Consider the following 18,997-nt stretch of genomic DNA (forward strand, 5'->3'; position numbering starts at 1 on the left):
CTTGCCAGATTTTTATTACTCACTAGGTCCCTGCAGCGAAGATTTACCCTATATTTCCTGGTGACCTGGTACGCAATCATGTTGGAACAGGAAGGGGCCATTCCCAAGTTGTTCCCACAAAGTTGGGAGCATAAAATTGTCCAAAATGTCTTGGTATGCTGACGCCTTAAGAATTCCCTTCACTGAAACCAAGAGGCCAAGCCCAACCCCTGAAAAACAACGCCACACCATAATCGTCTTGAGGCGATTTAGTTCACGTTTGTAGCGCTTTACAAGTTACTCATTCATTCAATCCCCCTCCACCAAATGATTTCGACCAGTGCAAAAAGAAGGGCCCATGAAGACATGGATGAACGAGTTTGGGGTGGGGAACTTGACTGGCCTGCAAAAAGAGTCCTGACCTTAACCCGATAGAACAACTTTGAGATGAATTAGAGCAGTGACTGCGAACCACGCCTTCTTGTTCAACATCAGTGCCTGACCTCACAAATGCACTGCTCTGGAAGAATGGTCAAACATTCCCATGGCGGGGCGTGTCCGGATGTGAGCAGCGGCGGACGTGTCTGAGAGGAGCTCCGGGTATCCTGAAAGCAATCCTTTGCGACCCCTGCATCTGACTGCCTAAATTGGTCCAGCTAACTTGCCTACCTGTTCCTCCCTGTCCCCTGGTGGGCCCTGTGCGGATCTTGAGCGGGGATTTTGCAGTGGACGACCGGGAGCAGGAGGATTGCTCAGCCTCCAGCCGCCGCCATCTTGCTGTCCTGCACCAGGCCGGAGTGAATGGATCCCCGCTGGACCGTGCGGTAAGAAGCCATCCCTCCTCCCTGGGACTGTTCTCCGTCCTCCTGCCTACCCCCTCACCTGCCTGGCATGTTCCGGTGACCTGCTGGGCCGCTGGGAGCGCCCGCGGCCTAGTGGAGCCTGCCCGACACCGCTGTTTCCTGAGCGGCTGCCCTGCCGGAGTGCGCCACGCCTGGTCTCGCATCGCGGACGCGGATCCTGCTGCCTCCACCTGCTCCACCGCCCATCCACCTCCCTGCAGATCCCTGCTGTGCTGCCTGATAGTGGCTGACTGTGTGTGGGCCAGCGGTGGTGCCCTGGAGCCTGGTGTCTCTGCCATCTTCCTGCCCGGGTCCCCTCTGCTTTGGGCCTTCCTGTTTGCCTTTCCTGCCTACTACCCTTACTGGACTGCCTCTACCTGGGTGACTGCTGTGTGATAGGGGACTGGAGGTGATTGCTGCCTACCTGCCTGGACTGTCTCCCGGGCTCATTACCCACTGCACATTTGAGCCCCCCCCCCCCGCTGCCTCCTGGACATTGTTCTGGGCACGTGCTGCTCCTGTGTTGGGGACTCCCTCTAGAGTCTCACCAGATGTCCCCCCCTTCCAAAAAGGGGAAGAAGAAGAACTCCGGGGCCACAGGGACTGGCTCATCGCCCCAGCGACCGCAACTCTCTTCACCGCAGCCTGACCTCATATTGATTGGAAGACACCGGTCCCTATTGGCTGACTTGGAGATGCATCCGGGAGGGGTTCCGGTGGCGGTGGAGTCAACCCCGCCATCGCAAAATAATACAGCCACGATCCTTTCTGCAATCGAGCAGAGTAAGACCTCACTGCTTGTGCGCATCAATCGTCTTGCGGAGGAGTGCAATCTTATCAGGAATGACCACGACAAAATAAGGGGCAGAATGACTGAAACTGAGACCAGAATATCCACTACTGAAGATCTTACAACCACCCATGCCTCCTCCATTCCCGAGCTGCAGCGCACAGTACAGTCCCTTGTCGCAAAATCTGATGATGCTGAGAACCGACTCAGCCGCAACAATGTCCGAGTCCTGGGGCTACCTGAGAGGGAGGAGGGGGAGCACCCAGCTGAATTTGCGGAGAAGTTCTTCAAAAACCTCCTGGGCCTCACAGATGTCCCTCCTACCTACGTGGTTGAAAGGGCTCATCGGGTGCCCACCGGCCACGCCATCCCGGGAACCCCCCAGGCCTTTCTTAGTCCGCTTCCTTAATTATCGGGACAGGGACAAGATTCTATCCGAAGCCCGCAAACATCCCACTCTCAAATATGGCAACACCTCCATTTTCCTTTTCCCTGACTTTTCGGCCGATTTGCAGTGGAAGAGGAAGACCTTCAACGATGTTCGTAGACGACTCAGACAAGAACATAAAATATAGCATGCTTTACCCCAGCCACCTGCGAGTCCAACACAATGGAGCGATCCGATTCTTTGACAACCCAGCGGATGCCGACGACTGGCTGACCGCCTTGCATTGAGGACCCATCCCCATAAAGTTTCCAGATGCACATATTTCCTACATCCTTGCCTGTTGTATCCTACTAAAACTTCCTGTAAGTACCGAAGCCACCTCACCTTGACCAGTACATCTACAAGTGATTTGCATTGAACCCCCCACGGTTCAGTTGGTTCACAAGCAGCAGGAGGCCTGGTGTTTTCCGCATATCTAGTGGACTACTCACCGTGTGCCGAGAGGCGAAACATGCCCCCCACTTTCGCCTACTGTTTTAGGCCAACCCAAGCTGGGAACCTCTCCGAGGACCTAGGTGTTACCAACTTGCACCAGCTTACCCCCCGGAAGAATTCCCACAAGTTCTCACGTGCAGCACTGAACTGTTGCTGAGAAAAGTTTAAGGGGTTACATTGTTATTTTCTGGGTATAAGCCCAATCTGTTCGCTCCTCAGTTCCCGGGGATGCCATCAGATGAGGGCAGGGTTGACACCTTGCTGTCAACAAGGGTTCTTTTGTTTCTTGTTACTGCATGTGTTTTTTTGTATGTATGGTTAAAGGGTCACTAAAGGAATTTCTTTTTTTTTAGCTAAATAGCTTCCTTTACCTTACTGCAGTCCTGGTTTCATGTCCTCATTGTTAGTTTTTGCTTTGATGTTGCTGTAATTCCTCTCTGTTCTGGACACTTCCTGGTTGTCCGTTTCCTGATCACCACAGTACTGGGAGATTTCTCACTGTGGTGACTAATCAAGGAGGTGTGATTACTGTGTGTTAGCACCAATCCAGTTTTGTTTTACAAAGCATCACTGCCCTCTATTGACTCTTTGTCTCTGTACATCAGAGAACCAGGAAACAACAGCAAAAACGAAACTAAACTGCAGGTACATTATATGATTGTTTTTTTATCTATTTTTAATCATTTTTAAAAGGAATCAGTTAACTAGTATGTCTCTATACCCTGTAAACAGTCATTTCAGCAAAAAATGTTTTTCTTTAGTGACCCTTTAATGCTTGGTGATGACTCTTCCTACAAGGGGCTCTCTGTATCTATGCAGCTCTTGTTGCACGCTGTTGACGTTACCACACGTCTCCTCAATGTCATAATAGAATCATCCAATGGCCACACATGACATGTCCACTTTCAATATCTTATCCTGGAATGTCCGGGGACTCAATTCCAAATTTAAAAGAGCAGTACTATTTAAGTATCTTAAACTACACTCCCCCCACATGATATTGCTCCAGGAGAAGCACCTTATGGGCAGTAAACTACTGGCACTAACAAAGCCGTGGATCCATAGAGCCTTTCATGCCTCATACTCCACCTATGCCAGGGAGGTCTCGGTGCTGGTCAGCAAATCCTTTCCATGTGTAGTGGAACAGATTCACACCGACCCCCAGGGCAAATATGTGATAGTGGTTTTCACAGTTTGGGGAACGAGATATATTGTGGTTAGTATATACATCCCTCCTCCCTTCTCGGTCTCCATCTTATACACTATCCTAGGTTACCCCATACTGTCTATCCTAGCTCCGGACTTGGACAGACCGATTTCCCCTAAACACTGCTCCTCAGACTTATCCACTAGGGCACAAGCAATAGGAGTGTCCAAGGTCTGGAGGTGGAAACACCCCTTGACTAGGGCCTACTCCTGTTTTTCTGCCACCTACAAAACGTCCTCACGCATAGACTTCGCTTTTGCCAATCGTTAATGCTGACGGACGTGCTGGACGCTACATACCTGCCTAGTGGGCTGTCAGACCACTGCCCCCTCCTTCTTACCATCCGCTCCCCCGCCTCCCAAACCTCTGCCTTTTGATGCCTGGGAACCCATTGGCTCTCCCACGCCGACTTTACTGACTCTATCTCACCTCGCCTCACCGAATACTGGGAACTTAATGCAAGATCTTCCTCCCCTGAAATCACTTGGGAGGCCTTTAAGGCCTTCACTAGGGACCAGTACATCTCCTCAATAGCTGGGATCCGTAGAGAACCGTAGAGAACAAACCGCTACCACAACTGAGCTACAGAGCAGGGTAGATGACCAGGCTAGGGCCCACGCGGCCGACCCCACTGACTCTAGCTTTGAAGTCCTCACCGCAGCAAAACGGGAACTACACCTCCATCTGACAGAACTCACTAGGTTGGATCTCTACCGTAACAAGCAAAGATATTTCGAACAGGGGGACCGGAACCGTCGCCTCCTAGCTATGTTAGCACAACATGACCTACCCCTGACGGTGATACCCAGCATAGTGTCTCCTTCGGGTGAATCGGTCTCTTTTTTCCCGGGAATACTGGACGTATTTCAGCAATACTATAGCTCCCTCTACACCTCCGTGTTGCCCTCGGATTTCAGGCCACAGGACTTGGCACCTTGGCTGGACCCCCTGGCACTTGGCTGGCTTTCAGATGCCGAAAGAGAATCTTTGGTGAGACCCATTACCCGGAGGAGGTTTTGAAGGCCATCGGATTCTTTCCTGCTGGAAAATCCCCAGGCCCAGACGGCCTCCCAATAGAGTTCTACAAAACCCATGGGGACCTACTTGCTCCCAAACTGACCCAGCTCTATTCTCACTGTCTGACGGAGGGCGCCCTTCCCACATCAATGAGTCATGCACACATAATACTAATCCACAAAGCCCCTAAAGACCCCACTGCCTGCGCCTCTTAAAGGCCTATCGCCCTACTTAATGCAGACTTCAAAATTCTTACCAAACTGCTCACCATGAGACTACAACCCCTATTGCCGTCTGTAATTGAGACCGGACGAGGACGTGAAACACCCCTAGCTGCAAGCATTTTTTATTTATATTTTTGGTCCATTGCGCGGATTCACTTTTTAACTTTTATTCCTCTCAGAACAGGCCTCACCATGGTGGACCAAAGAACGTGAGTGCACATGCTCAGCGTCCTATCCAGAGGTTGTCTTTGGGAAATAGACATATGAGTTTTGCCAGCATTGCTGCAGAGGTTGAAGGGGTGTGGGGGGGGGGGTGTCAGCCTGTCAGTGCTCAGACTATATGCCGCACACTGCATCAAATTGGTCTGCATGGCTGTCATCCCAGAAGGAAGCCTCTTCTAAAGATGATGCACAAGAAAGCCAACAAAGAAAGCACAAAGCAACGTCCATGTACGATGCTTTGAATTTGCTGCCGTGCGTGTGTGCCCCTGCCGCGCGCTCCGTGAGCGTGCCCCGCGGACTTGATGGACTCTGGGTGGCAGCGATCGTCTTACAGAGAGGCAGAACAGGGAGATGCCTATGTAAACAAAGCATTTCCCTGTTCTGTCTAGTGACAGGACAGTGATCGACTGCTCCCTGTCATCGGGAACAGTGATAACTGTCATGTCACTTGTAGCCCAACCCCCCTACAGTTAGAATCACTCCTTAGGACCCACTTAACTCCTTCATTGCCCCCTAGTGTTTAACCCCTTTACTGGCAGTGTCATTTACACAGTAATCAGTGGAATTTTTTTATAGCACTGATCGCTGTATAAATGACAATGGTCATAAAATAGTGTCAAAAGTGTCTGATGTGTCTGCCACAATGTCGCAGTCACGATAAAAATTGCAGATCGGCGCCATTTCTAATAAAAAAATAATTATTAATAAAAATGCTATAAAACTATCCCCTATTTTGTAGACGCTATAACTTTTGCACAAACCAATCAATATACGATTATTGCGTTTTTTTTTTACCAAAAATATGTATAAAAATACGTATCTGCCTGAACTGAGGAAAAAAAATAACAAAAAGTAAAAGATATTGTGTTTTTTTTTTTAAATTGTAGCTCTTTTTTTGTTTATAGCGCAAAAAATAAAAACCCCAGAGGTGATCAAATACCACCAAAAGAAAGCTCTATTTGTGGGAACAAAGGACGTCATTTTTGTTTGGGTGCAACGTCGCACGACCGCGCAATTGTCAGTTAAAGGGACGCAGTGTCGAATCGCAAAAAAGTGCTCTGGTCAGTAAGGGGGTAAGATATTCCGGGGCTGAAGTGGTTAAAAAATGCAACTGGCATTTTCAGAAAAGGATGTCAGCAGCAGCAGTGCGCATATTCTTTTCCACCTTCCACTTGTAGTGGATGGTTGCTACTAGTTACTATCATATCACCCTGCTGCCAGACCTCCATATATCACTCTCAGAGACAATGAACAGTCATTTGCTTTGTTTTTTTTGTTTATTGGGGGATATAACTTGGTTGTGGAAAGGGATATGGGATGCCCATAGATACGATTACTTTGCCATCATGGTTACTGAATAGATTAAATGAATTGAGCCTTGAAGAACAGTCACTTCCCCTGCATCAACTCCTGCAGACTGTTTCTCCCATGACTCCTCTCCTCTTGCATAAAACTTCCACTATAAACTATTAGTCCTCTTGTCCCATCATCTTCACTTTAGGCCTCGTACAAACGGTCCAGAATCTCGTCAAGAAAAAAATGTAGTTTTTCCTGACGAGATTCTTGGCAAGAATCTCTTGCCGCCCAAGTGTACACACAGTCCTTTCAAAAGAACCGCGGTTCTTTTGAAAGGCAAGAACGCGGTGACGTCATCGTGTACAAAGAGCATGCGTATGTCACATTCGATGACGTCGCCGCCATCTTGCTTCACCCTACCTATGCCGTGGAAGCTACCGCGCATGCGTCAAAGTCATTTTGAGCATGCGCGGGTTTCCACGGCGACAGGTAAGTATACACACTCTCGGGTTTCTCGTCGAGATTCTTGTCGGCCTGTTTCCCGACGAGAAACCCGAGAGTGTGTATACTTACTTGTCGCAGTGGAAACCCGCGCATGTTTCTCGTCGGGAAACAGGCCGACAAGAATCTCAACGAGAAAATAGAGAGCAGGATCTATATTTTTCTCGTCGAGATTCTGGCCAGATTTCCAGACGAGAAACCTGAAAGCCTCGCACACACGCTCAGTTTACACAAGGAATCACTCTGAATAATCCCAGATGCTGGCTGTACTGCTGACTTGGTAATAGGCCGGGGGCCTGCAGTACCCCCCTCCTTGCGGTCTAGTTGATTAGCAGCTTGAATTGGTTGGTGGACTTCTGATCCCAGCTAGCCCGACTTTCAAATCCTGCGCCCGCAGGCCGCATCAATTTGACACAAAACCACACAGTCTCTCCTCTGGTCTTGCATCTAGCTCCCCTGGCATGCCTCTTCCAGATATCTATGGTGTCACACTCACCGACCTTCTCCTGCCCTGAGTCCATGGGAAAGAACTTAACTGAACATGCGTTCCAATCACTTCTCCAGCCCCTCTGTTTCAGGACACCTCTTCCATGATCGTGTAAGGATGAGGCTCCCTCCCAGCTCCTCCTCTGAGGCGCGTACCCTCCTGCTGTGATCTAGCACTCCATTCTTTCTGTCTCCCAGTCGACACTCCCCTCTTGTGGGCTGGGTCTGAGCTTATGAAGGAGGCCTGCCCCCTGCCAATTTCAGTTGGGACTGGTCAGGGCTCCTTACATTAGCTCCCTGTTACTCCACCTCCTAGCCCTGCCCCTATTCCAGAACATTCTCCTCTGGAAGCAGGGGAGGCACCCAAGAACTTTAGCACAGGTGATCACAACCACTGCTACACTAACCACTCCCTGCCCCCAGATCAAAACAAGCAGGCCTAGCCTGAAGCATAGGCCTCCCTAAATTTACCTGCCTGGCAGCTACACACAAAAATCCTCACTTCTAGCACCTACCTATGGTAGAGGGTGCTACACACTTATTAGAACCTACAACCTTCAAATTAATTTATGTTCAGTTCTGGTTAGACGAGTATTCATCTGCCACAGTATTTGTTATTGAAGGTTTTTAACAACTGTTTACACAGGGGGTTAGTGATGAGCATGTGCATTCAAAAAAAGTGAGGTGAGATCTTGTACAACCTAACAGCAAGCAATATGACAGAAGGTCAACTACATGAGCTTGGAATTGGAGCCACAGGTGTTTGCTAACAGCCCGGGGTACACAAAGAGAAATGAGAACAGGGCAGGCAAAGCAAATTGCCAAAAGGGAAAAAGATAAAAGAAAAAAAAGGGAAGAGGGAGGAGGGAAGGAAAATGGGGGGGGGGGTAAGAAGGAAAGGGGGGGGCGGGTAAAGGTTCCTTTAGGGTCAGGTATAGCTAAGATATGTTTTAAATTGTAATAGCAGCAATGAGTACCGGCATATGTGACCGCACACTATACACATCAGTTTATATGCATCTTTGCACAAGTGGAATTCCAACCATGGAAAAGTTTGGGTACGACTGGCCGGATTACATATTTATTTATTTTTTAAGTGAAAAGTGGTAAAGTGACTACTGCAGAAACCAGTGTGTTAATCAACAAAGCTGCAAATGTTAAATGTTACATTTTATTGCACAGAAACCTTAACCGATTGCCGACCAGCCACCGTCATTATACGGCGGCAGGCCGGCACGATCCCACGAGCCGTCATAGCTGTATGTTGGCTATTTTAAGCTGGACAGCAGGTACGCGCCTGCTGCACTGCAGGATTGCCGATGCTCGTGGGCAGCGGACGCGATGACCGCCAGCCACGAGAGGCAGAACAGGGACTCGTGTGTGTGTAAACACACAAATCCCTGTTCTGTGAGGAGAGGAGATGCAGATCGTGAGTTCCTAATAGCTATTAACCACGATCTGTCATCTGTCATCTCTATTAGTGAGTCACCTTCCCCCACAATTAGAATCACTCCCTAGGGAACACAGTTAACCCCTTGATCACCCCTAGTGTTAACCCCTTCCCTGCCAGTGACATTTACACAGTAATCGATGCATTTTTATAGCACTGATCGATGTATAATTGTCAATGGTTTAAAAAATGTGTTAAGTGTCTGATGTGTCCGCCATAACGTCACAGTCCCGATATAAATAGCAGATCGGTGACAAAAAAATGCCATAATTCTATCCCCTATTTTGTAGAGGCTATAACTTTTGCACAAACCAATCACTATATACGCTTATTGCGATTTTTATTACGAAAAATATGTAGAAGAATACATATCAGCCTAAACTGAGGAAACAATTTGCTTATTTTTTTTTTTTAATTGGGGATATTTATTATAGCAAAAAGTACAAAATATTGTGTTTTTTTTTCAAAATTCTCGCTCTTTTTTGTTTATAGTGCAAAAAATATAAACCGCAGAGGTCATCAAATACCACCAAAAGAAAGCTCTATTTGTGAGGGGGAAAAAATACATAAATTTCATTTGGGTACAGTGTCGCACGACCGCACAATTGTCAGTAAAAGCAACGCAGTGCCGTATCACAAAAAATGGCCCGTCATTGAGCAGCCAAATCTTCCGGGGCTGAAGTTGTTAACTTATGCACATGCCACATTTACAATTTTTTTGTTTGTCCGTTATAAAGTTTGTGAGATAAAATGTAACTGCGCCTTAGTGATTGAAAATATAATGTTTTTGATCAACTATTTCCAGCAGTAGTTGTTTACTACTTTTCACATTGACCTTTTATATGTCAGGGGTGCCCAAACTTTAGCATGCGACTGTAAGCAGATGCCATGTTTACTGCGTTCTCCATAAACAGGAAAGAAAAGATTGAACTGGCAACATAATTGAATGCAGAATGCTATTATGTCCAAGTGTTCATAAAACGTGCATTTACTCTGATGTGCAAATACATTAAGTATAGGTTAAAGATAGACGCAAAATATGCATTAATGCACACACACTGCAAATCCTGGCTTAGAGAATTCCATCAGAGACAAAACATGTTGTAATACTCATACTGTCAGGAGCCTGGTACAGAAAATGTTGTTATATACGCAATATATAATAATACAAATGCCTGTATATTGTCAATCTTTCAGCTCAGAGAATGTCATTATAGACTCAGTGAGGCAGATTCCCTCAATAGATTGTGTGACTATTCACTTCAATTATCCAGTCATGTGAAAGCCTTTACTAAATCAGCCTCAGATTGTAAAAATATGTTAAAAAGAAAATGTCAGCAGCCCAGCTTAGAGATTGGCATTATAGACACAATATATAATAATACACATAAATTGCTGGTAGCTTTACTCTGGCAAAAAACATACTGTATTTTCTGGCGTATAAGACGACCTTTTATACTAAAAAAATATGTCTCAAAAATTGGGGGTCGTCTTATGCGCCGGATGCAGAGTCAGTCAGACTGCGGACATCCATTGTTCAAAAGCCGCGCCTCCTCCTCGTGCTGTTCCGTGATAGGCGAAACACTCAGTTTCCCAGCGGAGCTGAGCCCGTGTTTAGTGTCCTGCCTATCACGGACGGCCGAGGATCAGACGACGTCCGTGATAGGTGGAACACTGAACACAGACTCTGCTGGGAAACTAAGTGTTCCGCCTATCACGGAACAGCACGAGGAGGAGGCGTGGCTTTATTTATTTATTTTTCACAATTTTTATTGAAATTTAAATGTGAACAGAAAATAATAGACATATTACATGTATATTTAGGAAGATTTGTATGGTTGGTTTCCAACACAGACAGTACTGTACCAGTCCTTGATAATTAAAACATGAAAACAAAAGAAAAAACTGAACAGGTGCTAAGATCGTGTAATGAAAACAAAAGAAAAAAATGAACAGGTGCTAAGACCATGTATATTACATGTAGTTGGTCCAATGTTACAAACGATTGATAAAAACATCATTGCAGTAGAATTACAGATCTATAGTTCAGTTGCAGTATATTGCAGTAAGTCAACAGGATAAGCATCTTTTGAGATCCCAACCGTTCATCAGGTCACCCCATTGGGTACTAACTGTGACCTGCGGGGTCAGGACTTCGCGCCTATGGGGGAAGAAAAACCATGCATGTGAAATGCGTGTGCGTGTCGCCCGACGATCGTTTCGTCACACTGACGTCACCATAGGCGGCCTGACGCCAAACGGAGCTACTTTGTTTTTATTTCCTTGCAAGGATATTTATCTCTCGCTGATTATGAGAGTTTGTATTTTATTACCACTATTAAATCCTCTTGATTACACCTGCACTATGGAACTCTTTCATTGTTTCTTTTCCATTGCGGCATATCCAACCCCACTTTGAGTGTGTATCTCAATACTATATATACACACCTGCGGCACTCCTGTAAGGACTTGTGCGCTGTGGTTTGGAGCCATTGAAGGCGTGAGAGACGGAGGATCTTCTCAGCTGCTCTACAGGATAACCTCATTGTATAAGCCTGTTTTTACCCCCCTGAGAAGGGCGGTCACAGGCTTTCTGGTAAGCCTTCAGTTAGAACACATTGACAGAGTACCAAAAACTTTCTATCAACCCATACGCTTATACATATACATGTAAACTTATTTGTAGCATGTGTTATCCATTCTGGGTACAGACAAGGATAAATAAAGGGGTGGTTAAACTTGGAAGTAGGGTAAAAGTAACATAAACATAAAGAAGGAACACCTAGCCTGCCTAATTCAAGTTAGTGATATTCAGGACTCAGTAAAATTAATTAGTGGTACCTAATAGAAGTTTGAGTTACGCTATTACCATTATTGTTGACGGACTTTATAATCTTTATACCAATCTATCCAAGGGTGCCATTGGATATAAAAGTTTGCGTATCTACCTTCTATAGATGCTAACATCCTTTCATATGTAAAATGTATCAATAGCGTTCGGATGACTTTATTTATTACAGGGATCATAGATGATCTCCACAATCTGAGTATTACTAGTTTGGCGGCTAGGAACTAGTGGGTGGTGAACTTCCTGAGAGGTGGTGGTATGTCTTTGATGCCTAAATTTAATATGGCTAAAGATGGAGAGGGTTGTATGCATAGGCCTGTGACCTGCTGGAGAATTGAAAAAGTATTGACCCAAATTTTGGCTAATTTCCCACATGACCACAAAATGTGGAATAGGGTACCCGATTGAGAGCAGTGCCTCCAGCATAATAGAGACACTCTGGGGTCGAATTTTGCGATCCTAAATGGCGTGAGGTACCATCTTTGTGTGACTTTGTGAGAGAGTTCCCAAAGATTGGCGCTTTTGGTGACTGAGTGAGTAAATTGTAATGCTTTAATCCATTGATCGTCCGAGTAAGAGACTTCCAAATCTCTCTCCCATGCCAACAATGAATTTGATTTTTCGAAAATAGATTTGTTATTAAGAAAATTATTAAACAATATTATACCCTTTCCGCGACTCGAGGTAAGGAAGATATGTATTTTCCAGAACACTTTATACAGGGTCTATAGAAGGCGCGGTTTTTGAACAATGGACGGCCACAGTCTGACTGACTCTGCCAGGGATAAGGTATGGAGATCGTCGAAGTGAGGTAAGCAATGGCACAGTGAGGCATGCAATGGCACAGTGAGGCATGCAATGGCACAGTGAGGAATGCAATGGCACAGTGAGGCATGCAATGGCACAGTGAGGCATGCAATGGCACAGTGAGGCATGCAATGGCACAGTGAGGCATGCAATGGCACAGTGAGGCATGCAATCACACAGTGAGGCATGCAATGGCACAGTGAAATATGCAATGGCACAGTGAAATATGCAATGGCACAGTGAAGCATGCAATGGCACAGTGAGGTATGCAATGGCACAGTGAGGTATGCAATGGCACAGTGAAATATGCAATGGCACAGTGAAGCATGCAATGGCACAGTGAAGCATGCAATGGCACAGTGAGGTATGCAATGGCACAGTCCAAAACCAACATTTTAGCTGGAAAATTGGGGGGTTGTCTTATACGCCCCAGTCGCCTTATACGCCGGCAAATACGGTAGTAGAATTTTGCTGGAAATTTAACGTTTCAAGAACGTTCATTTGATTTTTTAAATCATCAGTGGGGTCAAACTGACATTGGATTTGGCCACAGTGATGAGGAAATGAAAAGGAGCGCAATGGGCCACTTAAGGACCGAGTCTCTTTTTGAGATTTGTTGTTTACAAGTTAAAATCCTTTTTTTTTCCTAGAAAATTACTTGGAACCCCCAAACATTATATATTGTTATTTTCTGACATCCTAGAGAATAAAATGGCGGTTCTTGCAATACTTTGTCACACCATATTTGCGAAGCGGTCTTATAAGCGCACTTTTTTTTGGGAAAAAATTCACCTTTTTTAATAAAATAATAAGACAACAGTAAATGTAAAAAAAATATTATATTGTGAAAGAGAATGTTACGCCTAGTAAATTGATACCCAACATGTCAAGCTTTAAATTGCGCCCGCTCGTGGAATGGTGACAAACTTTTACCCTTAAAAATCTCCATAGGCGATGTTTAAAAATGTCTACAGTTTGCATGTTTCGCATTACAGAGTTAGAATTATTTCCCTCACTCTAACGATTGCAGCGATACCTCACATGTGTGGTTTTAACACTGTTTTCAAATGTGGGCTCTACTCACATAAGCGTTCGCTTCTGCACGTGAGCTCGGCTAGATGGGCGCTAAAAATTTTTTTTCTTAATGTATTTTACTTTTTATTCTTACACTCTTCTTTTTTAAAAAAAACAAATTGTCACTTTTATTCCTATTACAAGAAATGTAAACATCCCTTGTAATAGAAAAAAAGCATGACAGGACCTCTTAAATATGAGATATGGGGTCAAAAATACCTCAGATGTCATATTTACACTAAAATGCAATAAATAATAAAATATTGTCTCTTTAACCACTTGCTTTCTGGGCACATATACCCCCCTCCTGCCCAGGTGAAATTTCAGCTTTCGGCACTGCGTCGCTTTAACCCAGTGTTTCTCAATTCCAGTCCTCAGGCCCCCCCAACAGGTCAGGTTTTCAGGATTTCCATTATTTTGCACAGGTGATTTGATCAGTTTCACTGCCTTAGTAATCACCACAGCCTTTTCATCTGAGGGAAATCCTGAAAACCTGACCTGTTGGGGGGGCCTGAGGACTGGAATTGAGAAACACTGCTTTAACCAAACAACATTGATGTCCTTTTTTCCCCACAAGTAGAGCTTTCTTTTGGTGGTATTTGATCGCCTGTGCGGTTTTTATTTTTTGCGCTATAAACAAAAAAGAGCGACAATTTTGAAAAAAATACAATATTTTTTACTTGTTGCTATAATAAATATCCCAATTTAAAAAAAAAAAAAAAAAAAATTTTCTCAGTTTAGGCCGATACGTATTCTTCTACATATTTTTGGTTAAAAAAAAAAAAAAAAATCGCAATAAGCGACTGGTTTGCGCAAAAGTTATAGCGCCTACAAAATAGGGGACATAATTATTATTTTTTATTATTTTTTTTTTTTTTACTAGAAATGGCGGCGATCTGCGATTTTTATTGGGACTGCGACGTTATGGCGGACACATCGGACACTTTTGACGCCATTCACATTTATACTGCGATCAGTGCTATAAATATGCACTAATTACAGTATAAATGTGACTGGCATTGGAGGGGTTAACACTAGGGGGTGAGGAAGGGGTTAAATGTATTCCCTGCATTGTGTTCTAACTGTGGGGGAAGGGGGGTGACTGGGGGAGGTGACCGATCTGTGTCTCTATGTACAAGGGACACAGATCGGTCTCCTCTCCAGAGACAGGACGCTGTCTCTGTGTAAAACGGCAATGAGAGATGATCTCATATGTTTACAAACGGCCACTCTGATTGGCCGTTCGCGGCGAACTGTAATTGGCTGTGTCCAAGGGACACGGCCAACACAGAGTTTCCCCGCCGCGCGCTCTGGAGCGCGCGCGGGGAACTCCCTAAGGGGCGGACGTCAATTGACGTCCAGTTGGATTTTCAGGTCTGCGCTGTAGCCGTCATTCGGCTATAGCGCGGGTCTGAAGAAGTTAAGAGCTATGGGCAAGAGTGACGTTTTGACGTCACTTCTGCCCTGCAATGGTATGGAGCTGGGCGGGGGCCATCTTCCCCTCACTCATCTCCATAACACTGATGGGAGCACGTGATCGCTTCCCCCACTGCCGGCGGCTCCAGTAAGCGGCGGAGGGCACCGGATCGCGGTGGGAGGGACCCTCTCCCGCTGCCGATAAAAGTAATCTCACTGTGAATTCGCCAGCGAGACCACTTTTATCTTGAACCGGACCCCTCTCTGAAGAAGAGGATACTGGGGTTATGGTAGCTAGCTTCTGCCATAACAACGATATTACTCTTCAAAGTGCCAACGTATATCTGCGTGAGCCGGTCCCGAAGTGCTTAACCGCTTGCTGACTGTATAACTTACATATACAACGGCATGGCGTCTCTCCTGTGATGGATCACATACTGAGTATGTGATCCAGCACTTATGGGTTGGGTCCGTACAGGTGCGCCGCCGCCGGCCCGGGAGCCGATCAGTGGGTGCTGCCACCGGCACCCACTGCTTAGTCATTGCACACGCTGGATGGCAGTCTGTCTATGTAAACAAGGAAGATTGCCGTTCTGTCAGTGGGGAATTAATTGATCCTGTGTTCCTACACAGTAGGGACACAGATTAATGCATTTTCCTAGTACAAGCACCTCTCAAAGTTTAGTACTGTAAAACACCAGCTAGGCACACATTTAACCCTTTGATCGCCCCTGTTAACCCCTTCCCAGCCAGTGTCATTAGTACAGTGACCGTGCATATTTTTTAGCACTGATCCTTGCATTGGTTTCACTCTCCCTCAAAAAGTGTCAGTTAGTGTCCAGACTGTCTGCTGCAATATTGCAGTTCCCCTCTAAGTTGCTGATCGCTGCCATTACTAGTAAAAGACTAAAAATAAACAAATAAAAATATCCCATAGTTTGTAAATGCTATAACAGTGTTTCTCAACTCCAGTCCTCAAGGCACCCCAACACATCATGTTTTCAGGATTTCCCTCTGATGAAACGGCTGTGGTAATTACTAAGGCAGTACAACTGATCAAATCACCTGTGCAAAATAATGGCAAGCCTGAAAACGTGACCTGTTGGGGGTACTCGAGGACTGGAGTTGAGAAACCGTGCTATAACTTTTGCACAAACCAATAACTATACGCTTATTGGGATTTTTTACCAAAAATATGTTTCAGAATACATATTGTCCTAAACTGATGCAGAAATTCGATTTTTTAAGTTTTTTTTATTTGATATGTTTTATAGTAGAAAGTAAAAAAATATATATATATATTTTCTAATTGTCATTTTTTTTGTTTATAGCTCTAAGCAAAATTCCTGTTGCAAGATGTTTTTGGATTTCCTTGCATGAACGATTTTAAAATCCCCCTACAAAGTTTCAAATTAAATCGAATCAGAACTTTGATTGCGGCAGTTCCTAACCCCTCTACTACTACTTTTTACGTCAATCCTTGGAGGATTTGGTAGTGTGCTTTGGAACATTATCATGGTGAAAGACCTATTTCCAGTTCAACCTCCACTTTTGGACAGCTGGCCTCAAATTCTCAGCAAGTACACGTAGATGTAATGCACAATTAATAGTTAGCATTTCGGCTGTGAGCTGCCTAGGACCATAAGCAGCAAAGCAACCCCAAAACATAACATTTTCATCACCATGCTTTACAGTTGTTATTATTATTATTATTACACAGGATTTATATTGCGCCAACAGTTTGCACAGCGGTTTACAAAATGAGGGCAGACAGCACAGTTACAATGCAATTGAATACAGGAGGAATCGGATGAGGGGTCCTTCCTCTGACATACAGTCTTTGTTTTGCGACAATCATGAGCCACAAGTTTACCAAGCAAGCATACACGTTGTTTATGTTTATATGTAATTAGTCTTTGTGTATATGTACTCCTGGAAAAATGTTGTAACAATCATAATTCATACTAAAACAGTATATATATACTACATTAAATACTTATACATGTACTCTCGTTTTTAAATATACCAGCACCGACCCAGTATCTGTCCTGAGGAAGCTAATATATTAGTGAAACGCGTCGACTAGCACGTTTTTGGAGGCATTACTGGATCAGAAATTCTTCTCTTACCTCAAAACATTATTCAATTATTTTGTGTACCGTAGGTCCAGTCCTCTATAACTGCATTATTGGATAACTGGTAACTGTGTCCATATAGGGTGTTGTTTATATGTTTTTTTAACTATGTTGTAATAACATTTATACTTTTTTAATGATTCTCCCTCTCATTGTGTGCCGCACAAAGACTGCAAATGTTTTGACTTAGTCAATCCTTAAAGCGGAAGTGTGGTGGTAAAAAACAAAACAAAAAACACTGTAGCTGCTGACTTTTAATATTATTCACTTACCTGTCCAGGTTGCGCCCGAGGCTGATCCGTCCCTTGGACCAGGTCCCGGCGCCGCCATCCTCACCAAGGGAAACAGGAAGTGCTGCAAACGCGCGAGCGCTTTGTGAATGGGCACACCGTTCTGTATGTCCCAAAAGGCAGCGCTCCTCCATTTCCCAAGAGGCAACGCGAGGAGGAGAACACAGAACCTCACTGCGGACGAGGAAGAGGCAGATTAGGACGATCTGCCTAGTAACAGCCACTTCTGGTAAGTATATTTTTGGCAATTTTTTTTTTGGGTGGACCTCCACTTTAAATATTTGCGACAATCGTGTCTACTGTTACTGCAACCAAACATTCAGTACATTGTTCCAGAAGGCTTGGTTGTTACCTACATGCTCAATGGTAAAATGCAATCTTTTCCAATGTTTTTGGACAGCAAAGGCTTTTCCCTAGAAAACCTACCATATTTTCCGGCATATAAGACGACTTTTGGCGTGTAAAATAATGCCCCAAAAGTCGGGGGTCATCTTATATGCCGGGTACCTGTGGTCAGACAGCGGCCATCCATGATTCAAAAGCCGCGCCTCCTCCTCAGGCTGTGATAGGCGGAACACTCGTTTTCCCAGCAGAGCCTCTGTTCAGTGTTCCGCCCATCACGGATGCCTTCTCATCCTCAGACGAGAGGACATCCGTGATAGGCGGAATACTGAACAGAGGCTCTGCTGGGAAAAGGAGTGTTCCGCCTATCACAGCCTGAGGAGGAGGCGCGGCTTTTGAATCATGGATGGCCGCTGTCTGACATACTGTGCATACAGGAGAAGGTAGGGAGAACATCGAGGCATGTTCGTAATGGCACAGTGAGGCATGTTCGTAAGGCACAGTAAGGCATGTTCGTAATGGCACAGTGAGGCATGGTCCTAATGGCACAGTGAGGCATGGTCCTAATGGCACAGTGAGGCATGGTCCTAATGGCACAGTGAGGCATGGTCCTAATGGCACAGTGAGGCATGGTCCTAATGGCACAGTGAGGCATGTTCATAATGGCACAGTGAGGCATGTTCCTAATGGCACAGTGAGGTAGGAAATGGCACCGTGAGGCATGTAATGGCACAGTGAGGCATGTAATGTAATGTAATAGCACAGTGAGATCTGAAAAAAAAGCCTGTTTCTGTCAGCGGTTGTTCTGGCTACCCCTCAGCTTCCAGACAGACTAGTATGAAGGGGTAGTCTTATACGGCGAGTATATCCCAAAACCAACATTTTAGCTGGAAAATTAGGGGGTCGTCTTATACGCCCAGTCGTCTTATACTCCGGCAAATTGAATTGGTGCAATCTTTTTCTGATTGTAGATGCATGCACTTTGATTGCAAGAATTACCTGAACACCCCATTTTGGTGTCCTTGGATACCTTTTAGCATTAAATGGTCAGCTCTTGGGTTGAATTTGCTGGTTCTCCTAGTGCTGGAAAAATGACCAGATGTTTGAAATGTATGACGCTTGTAGATTTTCTTTACAATGAAATGAATGCTTTCAGATGTTTTGGTAATCTTCTTAAATCCCTTACCA

This window comes from Rana temporaria, chromosome 3 (assembly GCF_905171775.1).
Source record: "Rana temporaria chromosome 3, aRanTem1.1, whole genome shotgun sequence".
NCBI lineage: Eukaryota > Metazoa > Chordata > Amphibia > Anura > Ranidae > Rana > Rana temporaria.